Below are 7,710 nucleotides of genomic sequence, written 5' to 3'. Positions count from 1 at the left end.
CGGTTGACCTAAAACCCCAACAGGTGGAGGTGCCGGAGCACCTTGTCTCTGTGCATAATCAGTTGCTCCCAAGAGTGGGCTAAAATCAGCCAGTTGTCGAGATAATTGAGTATGCAGATGCCTGCAAGCCGAAGGGGCGCTAAGGCACCCTCCGTGAGCTTGGTGAAGACCCGCGGAGACAGAGAGCCCAGAGGGAAGGACTTTGTATTGCCACGCTCGACCTTCTAACGCAAACCGCAAAAACTGACGGTGGCGAGGAAGAATGGAGACATGGAAATACACGTCCTTCAGGTCTATTGCTGCAAACCAATCCCGAGGACGAACGGACCGGAGGATGCGCTTCTGCGTGAGCATTCTGAACGGCAGCTTGTGCAGACAGTGGTTCAAAATGCGCAGATCTAGGATCTGATCTAGGACCCACCTCTCTTTTTGGGGACGATGAAGTACGGGCTGTAAAACCCGCTCTCCATCTTGGCTGGAGGGACCGGCTCGATTGCATCCTTCGCCAGGAGCCCATCGAATCTGACTGCTCTCTCACCGCCTTGAACTCCTGGGTTAATTCACCGACGGTGTCACCGAACAGTTCAGCCTGGGATATGGGGGAGTCAAGAAAGTGAACTTTGTCGACTTTCCGCATATCAGCCAGGTATAGCCAGAGGTGGTGTTCCTGGACCACTAATGTGGACATCGTCATTCCCAGCGCACACGCAGCAGACTTAGTGGTCCGAAGAGCATAGTCGGTTGTGGTGCGAAGCCTGTGTAACAAGCCTGGGTTGGACCCACTCTCGTGCAGCTCGACCAGCGCCTGTGCTTGGTAAAGCTGGTAGGTGGCCATCGCGTGCAAGGCGGAAGCAGACTGGCCCGCAGCCTTATAAGCTCTAGCTCTGAGGGAGGCAGATAACCTACAGGCTTTGGACAGGAGACGAGGCGGACCCCGCCAAGAAGAGGCGCCACGCAGACAAAGATTGACCGCAATGGTGCGCTCGACCGGAGGAATCGCTTCATAACCCCTGGCCGCTCCACCGTCAAGAGTGGTGCAAACAAGTAGCGCGGGCAAAGAAAGGTGCCCTTCAAGACTGCGTGAGCCTACTGTGCACCTCCGGGAAGAAGGGGACGAGAGGCTTCGAAGGCTTCGCCCTCTGGTCCTCTACGTAGCACCCATCTAATCGGTTTGGTCGCGGAGCTGGGGGATAAACCATCTCCAACCCCACGGCACCGACAGCGATCACCTGCCCGGAGGGGGCTAGCGGGTCTGGATCGCCTGGTCTCCGATGTCATCGAGCGTAAGGGCTACCATTCGGTTAGACGGATCGCTTCCTCCGCCCAAAGCTTGGATGGAGCGCTTGGAGGAGCGGGAGGGCCGCGGGCCCGTAGGCGACGGATTATCTCTAACTGAAACCCTCAGATCTGCCCAAGTGCAGTGCAGGGGACAGCTGGGGTGGTTCGCCTCTTCACAAGGGCTAGCCGCAATCTCAATTGCGCAACAGACATGGCATCGCAATGACGAAATGAACTGCCCGCGAGCACCGCATTAACATGCTGGACCCCCAGTCATGCAACACAGTGATCGTGCCCATCATCCGGAGACAGGAAACCACTGCATCTAGAAGCGCACAGTCAGAGCGCCATCCTGAAAAGGACGTGCTGCACGACTGTGTTGCTCTTTTAGGAAATTTGCAACTATACGCACTGCTCTGGAGGACCGGACCCAAAGATTGCCAGGCAAGGGAGAATCCCAGCTCGACTGTCTGCCGCCGCGTGTACCCACTCTGGACCGGGAGACCACTCTCGTTCGCTCAAATCGCTAGATTACAGCAGGAGGAACCCTCATTGACTATCTCAGAAGGCTGTAAAAGTCTGAAGCAAAAAGGATGGCGTTTCCTTGCTTTCCCTGTGTTTATATGAGGAGATAATTGGCAATAAGGCACACGTGATTAAGCTTACGCTGACAACTCATTTGGCATTTCATTGGCCCGTTATATACTCTTTCAGACGATTGGATTAAAATCCACTAATAGCATTTCTGTTCCCCATATGAAGGGGAACGATATGCGTTCACCCAGCATTTCCGAACAGCTCTCTGTCCACACCAAAACGCTGAAAATGCACATCACGTGACCACACACACAAGCACTGCAGCCTGTCTACCCAGATGAGAGCTCTGCTTGTCGTACTGCTCATCAAGCATCTCCCGCTGGATCTAATCTCACTATATTTATTAAACGTGATATTTCATTCATCTTGTTGTCTATATATAACGACATATTCCTTGACTATGGTCATTGGAATCTATTACTTGTTCTCAGGTAACGTGTTTTGGCTAAGCGCAAAGATAGGTTAATAATTAATGGAACCATGTAGCCTACATTCTCTGTATATTGACTGATCACTTGCCTTTATTTCCTATAATGTATAAACTTATTGTATGTTATACTTTTATAATGGCCATTATCGATTATTAAAACTGATATTTAGCAAAAGAGAGGGTATGTTCCGTATTTTCACTGAAATTGAAAGGAGGCAGTGATGTTATAGGCTCCGTTTTGTTATAAATATCCACACAGTGAAGATGACGCTCATAAATGCAGCACAACACCTCAACATATCTGCCATCTGTTAAGTTGCTAATATCAAAATGAAAATAGGCAGTTTCTTAAATCATGTTTTCATTTTATTGTTAAGAAAGTGAAACAATGTAGGCGTGGATTATGTGAATGAAGGTATACAGTACACTGTTCCCTTTGAAGATTTACCTGTGTCCTTGATAGTCTGTAATGTTAGGCTACTTAATATTGGGGAAAAGATCAAATCAGTCGGCAGCCCCGCCTCCATTTTCAGATGTCTCCGTTTTCCACCATCCACACTGAGACGGAGCAGCAGCGTTTTAAGATGAAAATGGCCTCTCCAGCGTTTCCAAAATGCTCTGTTTTCGGCACTCAAAAACTCCGGCGTAGTGTGGATGGATGGCGTAACCGTAGCAAAACTTGTGCGTTTTAAAACGAAAATGCATTAGTGTAAATGGGGCCGCAGTTTGTGGTCTTCTGCTTCTGTAATCCATCTACCTCAAAGTTCGATGTGTTGTGCATTTAGAAATGCTGTACTGCATACCTTGGTTGTCAGTCTGGCAATTCTCCTCTGACCTCTGGCATCAACAAAGCATTTGTGACCACAGAGTTGCTGTTCACTGGATGTTTTCTCTTTTTCAGACCATAATCTGTAAACCCCAGAGATGGTTTTGCGTGAAAATCCCAGTAGATCAGCAGCTTTTAAAATACTTAGACCAGCCTGTTTGGCACCAACAACCATGTCACATTCAAAGTCACTTAAATCACCCATTCTGATGCTCGGTTTGAACTGGAGCAGATCGTCTTGACCATGTTTAGATGTCTAAACGCATTGAGTTGTTGCCATGTGATTAGCTGATGGGAAACTTGCATTAACGAGCAATTAGACAAGTGTACCTAATAAAGTGGTCGGTGATACACGCACACACACACACACACACAGATATATGGTATATGTACACATATATATTTTACATTTTAAGCTAAAGTTATTTTAACAAAAAATGCTTAAATGTAATATTGTATCATAAGTACAAAAAAAGTAGTCTGAAAGTGTAGGTAACACTTTATAATAACTACACACTATAAATCATTTATTAAGCATAACCAAAGAGTCAATTCATTAACTGTCAAGCATTATCTCTACATTAATAAGCGTTAGTAAGCAGTTTATAACTGCAGCTACAAATGCTGTATTCTTGACTTACAAACATATTTATACTGTGCTTAATAATTTTACTTTCATGCTTTGTTAATGATTTATTTTTCATTACTAAATTAAGCATCGCATTATTTACAAACCATTTGTATTTAAGAGTAGTTGAGGGTTTTTAGGATAATTTAGAATGAGTTAGTAAATGATTATTAAACTATGGAAATCAACGTTTATGTCCTATTATTCAGGCATATTTTAATGGTGAATTTGTATGTTAATAAATGCTTTATTAACTTAACTTCATGCAGTTTTGTGACCTGATCTAAAGTGAGGACTATTTATGCTTTTATAAATCCACTATAAATGACAAATAAAGGCTCAGTTAAATTCTAAACAGAAAAAATGACATAAACTATATTATTTAAATGAAAATGTACTTCAAATAAAACTTAATCTTTGCAACCTTATCTAAAATCAGTGTAGAGTTTAAACATTGAATATTATTATATTGTTAAATCATTATATTTATATTTTTGTTGTTGTTTTATCCAGATGGATGTCAGATTTTGATACTCCTGTTATTCAGCAATGTTTAAACTTTACAGTAAATTTACTTTTTAGAAAGATTGCAAAGATTTTTGTTCATTTGATTCTGAGCCTTTAATTGTCATTTATAAGGAATTTATAAAGCATAAATAGTCCTCACTTTAGATTAGGTCACAAAACTGCATGAAGTTGAGTTAATAAAGCATTTATTAACATATTAGTCAACTATTAATATATGCCTGAATAATAAGATATGTAAATGTTGAATTCAATAGTTTATTAATCATTTACTAACTCATTCCGATTTTTTCTAAAACCCCTCAACTACTCTTAAATACAACTGGTTTGTAAATAATGAGATACTTAATTTAGTAATGAAAATAAATCATTAACAAAGTATGAAAATACAACTAATAAGCATGTTATATAGGTGCTTATAAGTCAAGGATAGAGCATTTGTAGCTGCATTTATAAACTGCTTATTAACGTTTATTAAAGTAGAGTTAATGCTTAACAAATAATGAATTCACTAGATGCTAATGCTTAGTAAATGATTTATAGTGTGTAGTTATTATAAAGTGTTACCAAAGTGTACTATCTTAGTCATTTTGTTCTTCCTTATTGGTCTGTTCACACACACACACACACACACACACACACACACATATATATATATATATATATATATATATATATATATATATATATATATATATATATATATATATATATATATATATATTTTTTTTTTTTTTTTTTTTCTCTTAATATTCAAAACTATACTTGCAAAACTGTGCAAGTAGTCGTAAAATTTCATCTTGCAACATTATAGTTCTGCTTCCTGCATAATTGTCAAATCTGACAGTTCATTGAACTGTGACTGTTTATTATTGGATAATAATTATTTCTTCATGGATTTGTTTGTGGATGATATGGTTAATCATCTCCAGCAAAAGATGACAGACATATTGATATTCACATCAATATATAATTTTAGTTAATTATATAGACAATTAATAAACATTACTGCCTTTCCATGCAGCAAATTAATAGGCTACAGATTCAGATTGCTGAAAACATCAGACTAGCAGAGACACAAATAAAACTGTGAGTCAGTCAGCCAGAAGAAGCTGACATCTCCTAAATAATACATTTCAACAGCAGTGCATCTCAGCTGTTGTATTTGTCTGATAAAACGGAATTACAATGTGTTTTTTGCACAGCCTCTGATTTTGCACCCAAATAAAATGACAGTTTCATAATCATCTGTTTTAATGAGTTGGCACATAATTTAATTTATACAAATAATGTAAGGAAAGAGATGGACGAGGCTTTGGTTACAGTCACTTGCTTTTATTTAATTAAATGTGTATTCAATAATTTCAAAAAGCAAAGACAAATCATAAATAAATATTCAAGAATGGCATAACAAAACACACACACACACACACACACACACATACATATATATATATATATATATATATATATATATATATATATATATATAGATTATTTTATGTAAAATTGTCACCGACTCGGCCCCAGTCATTCCCCTCGCTGGCCAGCAAAGGCCACCGTCACTGGACTTCTAAGCATTACGTCATGTTCATAGACTGATAACCACACACACCTGCAGTACATCACGCTAACAACCCACACTCACACATATAAGCAGCTCACACACTCAGTCCTGTGCAAAGTCTTGTTCTGCCCTGTCTGACATTTCTGAGCATTATATCCTTGCCTGATCTCCCGTGTATTACATGGACTGTTTATTGACCTTGCCTTGCCCGCCGCCTGCCTCGAACCTTGCTTGTACTCTGACTTTGATCCACGCCGCCTGCCCTGAACCCAGTCTGATATCTCGCCTCTGAACCACGCTGCCTGCCTCTGACCCATGCCCGCTATTATACTCAGCCAGCCGCCAGCCCTCAGATCCATTCTGACTACTATTGATGTGAGTTCGCACGTAAGTGCGTGTTGTATGATTGTGATTAACAACGCTTTTTTTTTTTTTTTTGTGCTACCGGTTGACAGCTTACCTCTGTGTGGACTGCTTTTTCGCTGTTACAGTTGCCCAGTAGCTTGCCCTGTACATTGGTGGACTTGAGACATATGCGGCCCTATCATACACCTGGCGTAATGCGGCGCAAGGCATGAGACAATTGTTGTTTGCTAGTTTCAGCATGGCGCAAGAGTCATTTTGCGCCACGCTTTTTAAATACACTCTAAAAAACACAGGGTGAAAAACTACCCAAATTGGGTTGTTTTCAACCCTACTGCTGGGTAAATATGGGACAGAACACATTAGCGGTTAAATTAACCCAAGTAATTGGGTTATTATTTTTAACCCCACAATTGGGTATTTTTTTCTACCCAATAATTAGTTATTTTTACTTAAATAATAGGTTAATTTGATTTAATAAATAGGTTATTTTTTTAAACTTAACTTTTTTTGTTTTCTTTTAAAATCATTAACCACTTAAAAACAATTATATTTTGTAAATAACATTACATTTTGTAAATACACTTTACATCAACTAAAAATTCAAGAGATCATACAAAAGTAAATACAAATTCTAAACTGCATTCAAAACTATTTGTTTCATATGGGTTGCCTGAGGTTTTAAGTTTTTTCTCCAAATTACGTCAAGGTAAAACGTTTTAAACATTTCACATGAATTCATATGGACATGAATTAAAAATGGCACGTGTTTTAATATTTAAAAAAAAATTCATTAAATACAAAAAATCTCAAGGTTTGGTAGAGCTGTTTGCACATAAATCCATATGCACATCAAAATACCTCAACAATTGTTTGTTACAAAGCAGTGTTTTTAGTCTATATTATGACCCATATATTCATAATATATTTATTTGTGCTGGACAAAAATGAAAATATTCATCAAAGTGTGAACATAAAACTATACTCTTCCTCAAGCAATAAGCTGTTTACAAAAAAAAAAAAAAAAAAAAAAAAACTGTTGTTACGTGTTTAAGATGTTAAATAATTAAATGGATGAGACAACAATCAGTGAGACTACTGATGCTAGATGAATGAGAAGACACAAACGCTTGATAAGTGAAACAAAAAGTGATTATTTATTAACAGAGAATGTCAAACAATCAATAGAAAATGTAAGGTAAATGCAATTTTAAAAAATCGAATTAAATAAAGAAAATAGGGGTGTTGCTAAAACAAAGAAATAAATATAACAAAACGATCTAACTAAACCCCAACCAACTAAACTGACTGATCAAAGAAAAATGCAGAAACAAAATCGTAATCCTAAGCACGTAGCTTAACTAAACTTCATAACTCACAAACATAATTACATGTGGCAACGCCTCTATTAACTAACTAATACAAAATTATACTAAGCTGCTCGCAATATTAGAATTCTCGTAAAGTACACACTGTTAGCCATTAGCAAAAGATCT

Source organism: Danio rerio, chromosome 20, assembly GCF_052040795.2.
Source record: "Danio rerio strain M-AB ecotype USA chromosome 20, GRCz13ab, whole genome shotgun sequence".
NCBI lineage: Eukaryota > Metazoa > Chordata > Actinopteri > Cypriniformes > Danionidae > Danio > Danio rerio.
This window is presented reverse-complemented; position numbering follows the sequence as displayed.